Raw genomic sequence first — 13,468 nt, forward strand, 5'->3', positions numbered from 1 at the left:
TATTCCTGCCGATAATAATAGATTCCACCGAACTTGGGGTATCTACCTTCAAATTTGCTGGAAAATTTTCGACGTACGTTCGCTATTGATTCCATAGGTTTTTCTTTGGAATTTCACAATCAACAAGCTTTCAGTTTTGCTGTTGCCTCTGGCATAGATATTTTTGTCAAACAGCTTTTTGATTCTTTATTGGTATCTTCAATTTTGTGAACCAAATGAACCAAACCATATTAAAAAAATATACTTTGTGTTGGATTTATAATTTACACAGTGGTGTGGAAATGAAAATTTACTTGTTTATGTTTGAGTTTGAGTCATTGTTTTAATGTAACGAAGACTTTACCCTTGACAGAAATCTCGTTGCAATATTAAGATTTAAGATATGAGTAACAGCGGGATAACTTAGTAAAAGCAAAACATTAGTCTACTCTACCACTACCTTTAGAGGTACCTTTCAACGCAGCATTATTACGATTCACCCGAGCTTGTAATCAAACTTAGAACTTATTAATAGATAATCAGTGCAATTGCACGTTGTAGAGTCAACATCTTCTGAGGATGCTTCGGTTTCGGGGTAAAACGTAAGTGAAGAGTATTTTGTCGGATCTGACGTTGTCGCATGGGTTCGTCGACTTTTCGCGGATGATAGCTAAATAAATAAATTATTATCTATTCATGATGAACTTCCGCAAAGTAACGTCTGCTTTTATCCAATATCTAGAACTTATTGGTTAACAGCTATACAATTCAAAATATTATGCGACAGACATATCACCACCAAAAGTAAGAACTTACATATTCTCAGTTACCAATGTAAGTACACTAAGATTACCAAGGATCAGCTTGACAGAAGTAGCAATTGCGTAAAGATATTTTCAGAAATAACCATTAACAGTTTTACTAACTATTAGGCACTTTAATTATGTGAATGTAAAAAAAATGATTATCAAAATTGGTTCTTCGTATCAAGTAACTAATCACATAATTACCATCTTAACTATTATGAGTGTATTAATGATTTATGTGATTCGAAAGTATTATGCAATGATTTACAAGTATAACACGGAATAAATTATTCTTTGTTTAAATAAATGGTCAAATTTATTTTTTCACAGAGTATACAAATTACCTATTAGTCACCGTTTATTAAAGGACTCGTGTATTACTCTATATTTTCTCCACCTTTTTCTTTATAATTTATTATTTACTGAAGGGGGATGATACGACAAAAATATAGAATGTAAAACATTTTCCATTTTCTTTACAAAAAAATGTAAACTCCAAGAAAGAAGCCAGGAGGGAGACATGGCGGTAGGTTTCTTTATAGAATATTTTCAATTACAACGCCAGCTCTTTTTGCACAAACTCATTGCCATCTTTATGTAAAGTCAGACAATAATAGCTCCGAGCTCTCGCAGCACTTCATTTAAAATGGCTTTATGAAATATTTCATTTAAAATGAAAGTTCACAAAGACATGTTTTACAGCAGTTGAGATTAATTTAACGAAGAGAGGCGAGGAGATGGATTTGAGAACACAAAATATAAGGACCTACGAGTACGCTCGCTGTGAGTTTATTCAAACTGAATAAGCATGTTCTAGACAAGTGAGTTGCAACTTAGACCATTTTTTTTCTGTAGGAATAATCTACAGTTGTCTATCTACCATCAGGGAGGAACCTGGTCAAACGCGAGCCTTAATATAGAAAAAAACATCACCGAACGAAAGTAGAATTTTGATGAGTGCAGTGATAGAGGCGCTAGAGTAATTCGATTTTTTTATTGTTGTATTAAATATTCCACATCTAAATAGTAATAGCAAGACACCAAAACAAAGAACTACGTCATTAGTAGTTCTTTGTTTTAGTGTTTAGTGGTAGAGAATCCAAAATAATACAATTTGTTTGAAACACTGGTGGGTGGAAAAACTTATAAACAAAGTGTTATTTTTTTATAGCAGAGATTTTCTTGGGAAAAACAAAAACAATACTTGATTCTGCCACAAAGCAGGATTGCTGTGACGTGTTATTAGCATGTATTGTTTAGTGTTGCTATGCTTTATTCGATGGTTTTCCACTTAAAATTTGGTGGGAAATCTTCTTCTTCTGCATCTACTATCTATAATACCAAAGTTCATATTCCAATAAGATGTATATACCACGATATCATCTAATAATAAGTGTAGATGTAGGATCGAGAGTACACACTTGTTTTAAATGTACCCAATTAATAACAACCAGGTATCTAAATACTTGGACCTTGCTCACTAGATTACCGCCATGTTGAGTCAACCATTATTGTTCAGATAGTCGTTTCAGTTAATGTTATGGCGAAAAGCTTCAACGAACAGCTTAATAAGCTTTCGCTTAAGTGTTGGATCAGGGGTCGGATACAGAAGGTGTCTTATGATGGCGCGTATTGTGAGGAGGTTCTTCACTCCTGAGCCCTGACCACCAGTTGCTTGGGCACTCAAATTTTCCGCAGTGGCAGAGTTGATTTTTTTAATATTTTTTAATAGTGTTTTGTACTTTAAAAATTAAAAAAGGACAAATAAATAAATGAGAGAAAAAAAACAAGTACTAAACAAACTTCGTAGGGTATACTAAACCATTCATACGAGAAAAGATGACGCATACAAGTGTTTCTAAGTCATTATAGTAGCCGTATGCAAGGCTCTGTTTTCTCGAGGAAATAGTTTTCTAAAGTTCCAGCTAAGCCGTGACAAATAGTCGGAACTCTTTCCCCCGGCTTCATTAAAGAAACTTCGGCGTTGACCCACTGGCTGACGTCATCAGCCTTGGGAGAAAGTGCCGCACACGCGTCGACAGACCAAACTTGTGTAATTGTTCGGATGCCATTCATTTGTCAGACTAGCGTTTGCCGACAACTTTGGCCATGTACAATTCCTACTAATATTAAAATGCGAAAGTAAGTTTGTCTGATACCTTTTCAAGTCGTTGAAATGATTGCAATGTATAAAGATAAATTGACCATGTTTTCCGCAGGATTTGTGAATACAGAATTTAACGCAGACGGAGTCGAGGGCATCCGCTTATCTAATATATAAAAATCAACGTCTATCTTGATAACGAAATAAAATAGATTTTTTTTAAAGAATATTTGCCATATCTTTTAAATATGACTAATATTCCCATTCCCCTTCAACTAGTCGGGAAAAACTGTGCTAGGAGTGGTTACGATAATAGACCAACAGGGTGGGGATGTAATCACCACCCTTCGGTGATGAGTCCGACCGCTCTAACCGTTGAGCTATAGAAGCTCTAAGACAGACAGACGGACGTATCCTATAAAGATTATTTCTATTTATATATTAGTAATATTGAGATTATAACTTTGCATGTTATCAATTAAAATTAAAAACGATTTTAATTTAATTTGCTTAGACAATGTGCTAATGATAAAAAATATTGGGTATCTGTAATAAATAATTTGTTTTTGAAATTCCGGCTTAAAAGTTTTTTAAGCCCTCAACACCTAAGCCGCTAAGTTTGCTCACTGTGACTGTGTGCTTGTCTGTAGCTATCACGATCGGGTAGACGGGGTTGAAAACAATGCTGATTTTGTGACTCATGTGAGAAAAATCGAATAATCATCATCACTTACCATCATCATCGCTTACCATTAGGTGAGATTGTAGTCAAGGGCTAACTTGTAAAGAATAAAAAAAAAATGATCTAGTCCATATTTTTTTTACCGGAATTACTGTCACTATAATCTCAAAGTTATAACCACTATAGATAATAGTCCACCACGCTGGCCCAGTGCGTATTGGCACACTTCACACACACAGAGAATTGAGAAAATTCTCTGGTATGAAGGTTTCCTCACGATGTTTTTCTTTCACCGTTTGGGACACATGATATTTAGTTTCTTAAAATGCACACAACCGAAAAGTTCGAGGTGCATGCCCTAGACCGGATTCGAACCCATACCCTCCGGAATCGGAGGCAAAGGTTCCACTGGGCTATCACGGCGCAACATCAACATATATGATACATATAAAGAAAATAACGACACAAAAATAAAATTCCAGTACACAACTTGTCCAAGCAACTTTAGAGTTTTGGCAACGTACACATAAAGCCTAATTATTCACAAAAGAAAGAATGCGTTGGAAGCTCCACCTGTTCTGTATGTACATTGTGTTACGTTGGTAGGCGCGTCTTCGTTACTATGTAGTGGTGGGCACGGATAACAGTTAGCAAGGAGCCCGTGACGGCAATTGGTAAAGCGTTAGGGTTCCGCATGCTGTTTTAAAAATTGAATTTTTCTTCGGATATCAAGTCAAACGAGATGCATTTTACCTACAGGCGTGATAGCAGACAAGCAAAAATCAATAGTGGTTTTAATTTGAGCGTACCACATTAATTTTGCAGCCTCATTGGTTTAGCCTAATTAGCCTATAAGCTTCGGATTATCTTCACAAAAATCTCAGTAGGAGTTTTGATTTTGATGTTTGATTGATTGATCCGCGTACCTTGAAGAGCACATGAAGCCAGTGATTATAATTGTTAACATATCTGATACTAATCTTCACAAAGTCAACCATTTTCATATTAAACCTACCATTTAAGGTACCGCACCACAGCTCAGGAAAGAGACTTGACCCTGCAATCAGTATATTTATTTTTAACGAGAGGACACCCATCGAACCATGGATTTTTCGGGGATAAACCGCAGCCTTTATGCTACTTAATGACCTCCTCTATTTTCCAGAGAAAGCCTCAATGAAATCAGTTCAGCCGTTCTAAAATTAGCCCGGACGAACAGAAAGACAGACAGATAGACAAAATTTTTTAATAAGTTTTTTTGTTTTTTGCTGTCGTGTAAATATCACAGAAAAACACTTCGATTTTATTGATATGTTGATATGTATGTATTGATGACAAGGTGACATATATCAACAGCCAACAGTGTGAAAAAAGAAATCCTGAATCCGGAATATGTTCACCCAACGTATATTAGAAGTCAGTAAGAAATTACAATTGATTGTCTTATAATGTTAAATGCATTTTGATGCATGAATGTACAAGTTCGATGTATACGCACCATGTTTATATATAGGTAAGTATGCGAGTGCTTTCTCATATTGCCTGGAGTAATAAATGCTTCCCAGAGCTACACTAAGTTATGCGTAAAAGCAAAGGAATATTCTCGGAATAAATGTATTGTATTCTAACCCTGGTGAAATATCGCAATGTCGTTGAGGTACGTTAATTCACTTTTATTAAGACGCCGTCCCTATTATACATCCTTAATAAGACTACCGTAAAAGTATATATACTTTGGTAAATCAATTTCAAAACAAAAATACATTAAAACTACAACGTCCGGAAAATATATTTCATGGTTGGTTGCAAAGATGCATTTCTGCTTGTAGAATAAATTATGACATTTAAAAAGGTACTGAACCTCACCTTTAATGACTTCAAATTACACACACATAGAGCCTGTGCCAGTGTGCCGTGTAATTACGATAGTCTCATTCTTACCTGCGCGCGCGCGCGTTGTCTCGAAGAAAGCCTCAGTGCTGACCTGGCGGCCGTCGCGACCGCACCGGCCTGGCGACCATGCGCCAGACTCTGTGACTCTTGTGTGTGAGTGTGTTCAGCACAGTGTCCGTGCATTAACCCCAACCCCTGATAGTGTTAACCGGATTTCATATTTGGAACGCCCCGCGGCGTGCAAAAAGGTTCGTATTTTACCCTTTACTAACCTATGCATGCTGTTAGATGTAGTGCGCGCAGCGGAGTGTTAATTTAAGGTAATGTGAAAGTTCCAACGATCGATCGCCGAGTTCGAAGAGTCAGTGTTGACATACTTTTGGCTCAGGTGTGGTGTAAGGTGGGCGCGCCGCTACAGACAAAAATTCCAATCTCGTGAGCTTGCTTTCGGATGGTTTGACAACTTTCTTTCCACGATCATAATATATTGATGTATCGTTATGTAAACGGTTCTTTTATTACGTCTTAATGTTGAAAATATATTTAATTCGCCGTTTTTGAATAATAAATTAACAAAGTGAACTAAAATTTACAAACAAAAGTCAGCCTTCAGCGTCACTATAGGGAAGACATCAACGCGCATAAGCTCTACGCCGTAATGTATTCTGATGATGTCATAGGGAACAAAAACTTTGAACATAAATCAACGGATTTCCTGTTGAAAAACAATATGGGTGAAAAAATATAAGATTCAAGGAGATAGTCTTAATGTGTTCCTATGGCTTGTTATCAGTAAAGGAGAAAAGCGATACAAACAATGTAGGCACGGAAAACGGGGACACTTGAGCGTATACCGACGGTTTGAAACTTAACCGGTCTCGCCCCTCCCTCTCTCCTCTTGTCTGCCTATTTATACTCTGTATGATGTGTTCCTGTATTATTATTTTGTTCTTTTAAATCCAGTGTTTAACAATTTTTGGACTAGTACTTTTAGTAGCAATAGAGTTCTGTCTGGGCTTGTTCGGGGAAGATTAGCCACCATTTATATTTCTACCACCCAGCAAAAATGTGATCCAATTTTAAGGCTTTAATAGCTGATATATTACAAGCACATGAGGCTTAACACCTACGCCTCAGGACATCGTGTTGTAGGGTATATTCCTTGTATCCTGCAAGGTTCCGTTTTGTTTTTTCCGCTTAACATCAGGATGGGTCATCTGCCTATCCCCTGAACTATACAAAAAATAACGTACATTGTGTTTTAATACGCATGTGTTCCAAGATTCCTTCCAAGAGCGTTCACCACTAGATCTGGATTAACGCTAACTCGGTGTCTTTCCAAGGGTATAGGCAACACATCTTAATTGATAGAAGATAAAAATAGAAAGAAATACTCTAAGCATATTTTTATATACAAAAACCTACCTACTTTAGATGTCAAAATATTTTTCAGTATCTGACAGTGACCTGGTTAGCAGACAGTTCGCGACTTAATAGAGCTTTACAAATTAAAAATCCAATGTATCCCTTGTTTTAAGGCAATGCACACACAATTTTTAAATAAATAAATATTACGGTCTAATCTAGACAATATAGTTTCCTTAAATGAGACTAGATAACTAGGTAGGTTTTTCTTAATTAACAGCCTAGTTCTAACCATTGATTTTAAAAACAATATGGCAGCAAAAACTTAACTTTGAGGAAGTAAGTAGCTATAATAATGTATTGTGAACGTTAACGAGTCTTTTATGTAGCTTATAATAAGGTCATATAGGAAAATACAGCGACATATGAACTACTTAGGTATAGGACCTACAGTCTGGCAAGTTCGTTGATGATTTGCGGGCGACGGGGGGAAAGACTGCACGGGTGTGAAATCGTGCGTGCGGGGAAGTGAGGTGTATCAGTCGTAGGTTTTTCATTCATCGCTACACGCCCCCCGGCCCGCGCGGACCATCGTGAATGTTACGAACGAAGTTGCTAAGCTATCGCATTTTCTAAGTGGGTAGATATGTCTTGACAATATATATTATTTTCAAGGTTGTAGAAACATAAGCTCAAGACAGGTTTAGATACGTTTTTATTTTTTAATAATTGGAATAGCTAAATGAGTAGACAATGGCATCAAGAGCGAATGGGATTAAAATAAAAAAAAATCTAATCCCTTATTAAAATGAATCTCGATTGCGGTCCCTATTCATCACATCCAAAAGCAGGAACAATAGTTAAATATAATGAATGTTATCTTTACAACATATTATCTTTTGACAAAAATCTAAGAATAACTGCAAATATTTATGAACAGAGGCTTTATTTTATATCACGCGGGTGCTATGTAAAATATTTATGTTCCGGGTAGAAAGCATTGCCAAGCAATGCCAAAGCAATAAGTGGCGGGAGTATAGTCCTTTTCATGTAAGCCACTCAATGTATCACATTAAAACATTAATCAATACCTAGCTTCGTTATTTTAATAGCCTCAATAGCTCAGCGGTAAGAACGGTTCGACTCATCACCGATAGGATGTGGTTCAGTCCCCGCCTAGTTGATCTATTGTCGTATCCACTCCTAGCACAGTCTTTCCTGACTAGTTAGAGGAAAATGGGAATATTGGTCATATTATAAAAAATATGGCAAATATTCTTTAAAAAAACAAGCTATATGTTATATATTTTATCATTTTCATGTTCACGACCACAATTTTTCCATTTCAAATTGGCACTATAAAATTTAACTTGCAAATTAATCTTCTTATTATATTAAACACATGCCGTGACGTCGAGCAAAGGTTAAACAAACTGGTTGGGCAAGAAATCGAGAACGGCATACATGGCTTACCACGTGAGATCTTCCTCCCGACGCCTCGAGGAAAGCATTCGAGCAAATCAAGCTCAACGTTAGCTTTCTGCATCACCTAACACGCCAATAGATAGAGGTACAGAGGTACTCTGTGTGCTATAGCATATTTGAAGGCTAAAGTTGTACATAGCTCACACTGGGTTTCCTTTACAGTAAAAAGCTCCAAATTATACCAATAATATCAGAGTATTTTATTCTTGACGGCCTCCGTGGCGCACGCGATATATTTACAAAACGGAGGTCCTGGGTTCGATCCCCGGCTGGGCCGATTGAGATTTTCTTAATTGGTCCAGGTCTCTGGTGGCTAGTTACCACTCTACCGGCAAAGACATACCGCCAAGCGATTTAGCGTTCCGGTACGATGTCGTGTAGAAACCGAAAGGTGTGTGGATTTTCATCCTCCTCCTAACAAGTTAGCTCGCTTCTATTTTAGACTGCATCATCACTTACCGCCAGGTGAGATTGTACTGTAGTCAAGGGCTAACTTGTAAAGAATAAAAAAAATGTTATCTTCGTAATCTTATCTTAATAACAGATCTATGTCATAAAGAAGGTTCTTCTTTCTTCTGGCTTATCTTGAAGTTGATCATTAAAACATATAGTATGATCTCCGCTATGCGAAAGTCTTCCAGTTTTATTAGTCTGTATCTTTATTGAGCCCATAGTCTCATGATGATTGATGACGTCATCTTAATAAATTAATAAAACGTATTAATTACCACTTAATTATTAACTTTTACCTTTATTTTTAATTTTTACTAACCTATCAGAAAACCGTGCAACGTAATATTTACTCAGGTGTCTAGTTGTCTTGGTAGAGTAATATTCCAAATAAGAATTCAAACTCCGTCAGCTATGCGAAAAACGTGCTATATTAAGTTCTCCATCTCTCTTTAATCTCCGTTCCCCATACTTTATTGAGCATCTAATAATAATCTTAACACTCAGATAAGCTCACGGCTCATAAACGCCTTCACAACGCGACCAGTCGTGTGGATCAAATGCCCCTCTAATGACGTTATATTGCTCCATCGTGACCGCATTATTGTCTAGCGTAAGTTTGCGCCCACATATCTCCACACTGTACACAAAACTCAATTAATGAACTTGGCGCAATTTATTTGTATGTGGATCAACAAAGCGCAAATTGATTTTCATTGAAACGTTGGGCAAAATTAGAAGCTACAAGCAATACTGATAAGTTAACTGACGGCCTCTGTGGCGCAGAGGTACGCGTGGTGGATTTAAAAGACGGAGGTCCTGGGTTCGATCCCCGGCTACGCCGAATGAGGTTTTCTCCTTGGGCCGATTGACAAAGACGTACCGCCAAGCGATTTAGCAAGATTTAGTACGGTACGATGTCGTGTAGAAACCGTAAGGGGTGTGGATTGTCATCCTCCTTCTAACATGTTAGTCCGCTTCCATCTTAGATTGCATCATCACTTACCATCGGGTGAGATTGTAATCAAGGGCTGACTTGTAAAGAATTAAAAAAAAAAAAAAAAACTATCATATAACTAAATAATTTAACATCTATATTTTACCTACCTTAATATGTAATTATAATATGTTTGAAATTGAATGTCTAAACTCTATACCATTATTTGGCAGACATCTTTAGAAAACCGTGGAGTAAAAACAGGTAAAAGGTACCCACATACCTACTTGTAAAGACTTGATAATAATAGCAACCTGATAAGTATTTAAGCATCTCATTGTCTTTGAGAATACCAAGTTATATTTTATGAATCAACTCGTAATACCTATTCATCTTTCATCACTAAGACAGGTATGAATTTCTCGTCGATTAGAAAGTCTCTTGTTTTAACCACAAATGTTAAGCTTAAATCTTTTGCTAAACGACGTATTGTAGTAAAATGGTAGTTCTCTGAATTTTAGATCGTTCTAGAACAAAAGAAAACTTTTTGCGACAAGTCAATATTTTGCTGTTTTTACCACCGAAAATATTTTTTTTTTATATATTCTTTACAAGTTAGCCCTTGACTACAATTTCACCTGATGGTAAATGATGATGAAGTGTAAGATGGAAGCGGGCTAACTTGTTAGGAAGAGGATGAAAATCCTCACTCCTTTCGGTTTCTTCACGTCATTATACCGGAACGCTAAATCGCTTGGCGTTACTTCTTTGTCGGTAGGGTGGTAATTAGCCACGGGCGAAGCCTCCAACCAGCCAAATAATAGCGCCTTAGTTTAATGTGTATTTCTGTGTGTATGACAGACGGATGACATACACACATGACGGATAGGATATCCGTAATGTCATACATACAGAAATACTAATATATAAATAGTTTTAGCTTTAATACTAAAGAAATACTAAAATGAAAGTCCTTATCCTAGCTTCATAATTCGTGAGTGGCCGGGAATTCACATAATTTTAAATGTTACTTTGAATTTCAATAATATTATTCAGATGAACAATTGCTTTTCTTTTCCACATGATCAATTGTTAAAGGTTGGGCTTGTATATAATAGTTTTCATTAAATGTCAAAATAACACGAACTTCAAGAACAGAATAATCTAGAAGAAATATTTTTACTTGTCCTTCATTATATCACGTATTTTTATAACAAGTCATACATTGCGGTCATGTAGCGTTGCAGTATTGTTAAATAATAATAAAGTAAACAATAAATATATAATATACAGTAAGATTATAATTACAGTAAGGATTAATAAATATAAAAGATACAAGCAATCGTATACGGCGAAACACCTGCAAAATACATTACGAATTAATTAACTTTTCCCGGATTGCGGTACGAATACACATATTATGCGGGCTTTAAAACATACCTACTTAAAGTAGACGTGGGCTTTTTAATTATCTGCAATACCTACCCTCAAAAACCGTATATAAATCGTATTCAAAGATATTCTAGCAGTTTCTACGTAATTGAAAAAGCAGAGACTTTAAGAAATTATGCTCCCTCTGATCTTCGAATCCTATTCGTCATCATCATCAACCCATATTCGGCTCACTGCTGAGCTCGAGTTTCCTCTCAGAATGAGAGGGGTTAGGCCAATAGTCCACCACGCTAGCCCAATGCGGATTGGCAGACTTCACACACGCAGAGAATTAAGATAATTCTCTGGTACGCAGGTTTCCTTACGATGTTTTCCTTCACCGATTGTGACACGTGATATTTAATTTCTTAAAATGCACACAACTGAAAAGTTGGAGGTGCATGCCCCGGACCGGATTCGAACCCACACACCCTCCGGAATCGGAGGCAGAGGTCATATAAACTGGGCTATCACGGAATTCGCATATTGTTGACGCAGCAGCAACGCTAAACATATTTATAGTACTTATTATTAATAATCAAGTACCGTGCAATTTTATAGACGAAATTTAGACCCTTAAAGAATTTTTCCATTACAAAACAACAAATACAATGTCATGTAATAGTCGGACGAATATCAATACTTAAAAACAGACGGACATTAAAATGTGCGCGAGTGATATTATAAGGGTTCCGTTTTTGTACTACATACGTTCGGAACCCTAATTAATATCTGTAACCGAGAGTAGTTTATATTTTGTTTCATTTGCCGTTTGAGGGAGACCTTTGAGCCATGGAGTTCGAAAATTTTCACTGCGGCTATTTGCTCCAAATGGTGGCAAGTGAAAAGCTGACTCATTTTTTAGGCAAAGGATCAGCTTGGCTATTCAAGTGTATATAATACGCGGAATTATATTGTAATACGCGGAAGTGCAGTCAGTATTCTGGCTACAATTCTACGTGGGCATGATTTGTATAGCTAATGGAATAAGTTAGCTTAATTTTCTGTATTCTTTAACAATAAAAAATGTAATAATAATAGTAAATACTAATAATATTATTCTTTCTTTGCAAAAAAGGCAACGAACTTTTAGTACCTAAACGAACGTACCTACCTTATATAAAAAGTCCTCTACGTAACTTTTACTCAAACACTGAAGCATCCTCAAAAGATGTTGTCTCTACAATAGGTATCCAATTACGAAAGGATTTTCTTTAATTATAATTAAAAAAAAATATACCTATTACAGATTTACAAATGAAACAAAAATAAGACGAACGAATTCGTATTATTTAAAGTAAAATCGGTGGAGTGGAAACGAAATACGAGTACCTTGCCAGTTTCACCCGAAACCTTTGCCCGCACGTAAAAGGGGCATTATAAATATTTTCAAATAATTTCATAAATTAATCCCCCGTGATGAAGGTAAATCCCGCTTACCATTAAAAAAGCGTCGCCTCGAATTTACCCAAGGGAGAGCTCGTAATTATGCGGTATCCCTATTATCTCCAAAAATATATTGCTAATTGGAATTTCTACTTGTTTATGAGTACCTGTCTTCTAAAAACAACGTTGTTAACGTAAGTTATTGAAAATTACAATTCTATTAAAAACTAACCGACGCCCCGTAGTTTCACTCCCGTAGTTCTCGTCCCCGTGGGAATATGAGGATAAAATACTCAGGAATAATGTGGCTAACTAGTGGTGAAAGAATCGTCAAAATCCGTTCAGTATATCCTAACTTGCCGAGCCCCGCATTTTCACCCGGGTATTTACGAAGAATTTATTCTAATATAACATTAGTCTGCCAGTGAAATTTACGTCAAAAGTCGTCAAGAGAATAGACGATTTTTATGTGATTTCATAATAAATACATTATTTAGTGATAAATTTTCTATTTAAAATTACAAACAGATACAACTTTACGCATTCGATTTTATATGACAAATATAAATTATAATCATAGTCTGTGAATCTATCTGTCTCTTTTATCCTCAAAATGAAATGTGAAACACAAAAGGGCACAGAACATTTAAAGGGTACCGGATGATCACAGGTGCTTACGAAGGACGAATTCTCGGAGAGCAACCCACCACCTCCCATGGCCCTTTCAACCTCTCGGTAATTTGGGCCGAATCGAGGGAGGGCGAACCCGGTACTTGCTCTTTGCGTGTTCCCGGGACGCCTTCTTGACTCTCTACAAGTTGTTTTCTCTTTTCGCTCCTTGTCCCTTGATACTCACTCTCCCCCTTCTGGGGCTGGACGACACACGACGTTGAGATCCGCTTGCCCGCCGCGGTCCATGCATCACCTTCGACCGGTGGTCAACGGTCCAG

At 36.7% G+C, this 13,468-nt stretch overlaps 1 protein-coding gene across 2 annotated transcripts in view; it reads left to right on the top strand.

The window, feature by feature from the left end:
- Window positions 1-5,536: 5,536 nt before the first annotated feature.
- LOC112049762 (uncharacterized) overlaps window positions 5,537-13,468 on the top strand; it is a 105,991-nt gene continuing 98,059 nt past the window's right edge. For both annotated transcript variants that reach the window (XM_024087791.2, XM_024087792.2), the window contains exon 1: window positions 5,537-5,712. The gene's annotated coding sequence lies outside the window, so the exon portion shown is untranslated. The remainder of the gene's footprint in view (window positions 5,713-13,468) is intronic.

The sequence above is a fragment of the Bicyclus anynana genome, chromosome 12, assembly GCF_947172395.1.
Source record: "Bicyclus anynana chromosome 12, ilBicAnyn1.1, whole genome shotgun sequence".
Classification (NCBI taxonomy): domain Eukaryota; kingdom Metazoa; phylum Arthropoda; class Insecta; order Lepidoptera; family Nymphalidae; genus Bicyclus; species Bicyclus anynana.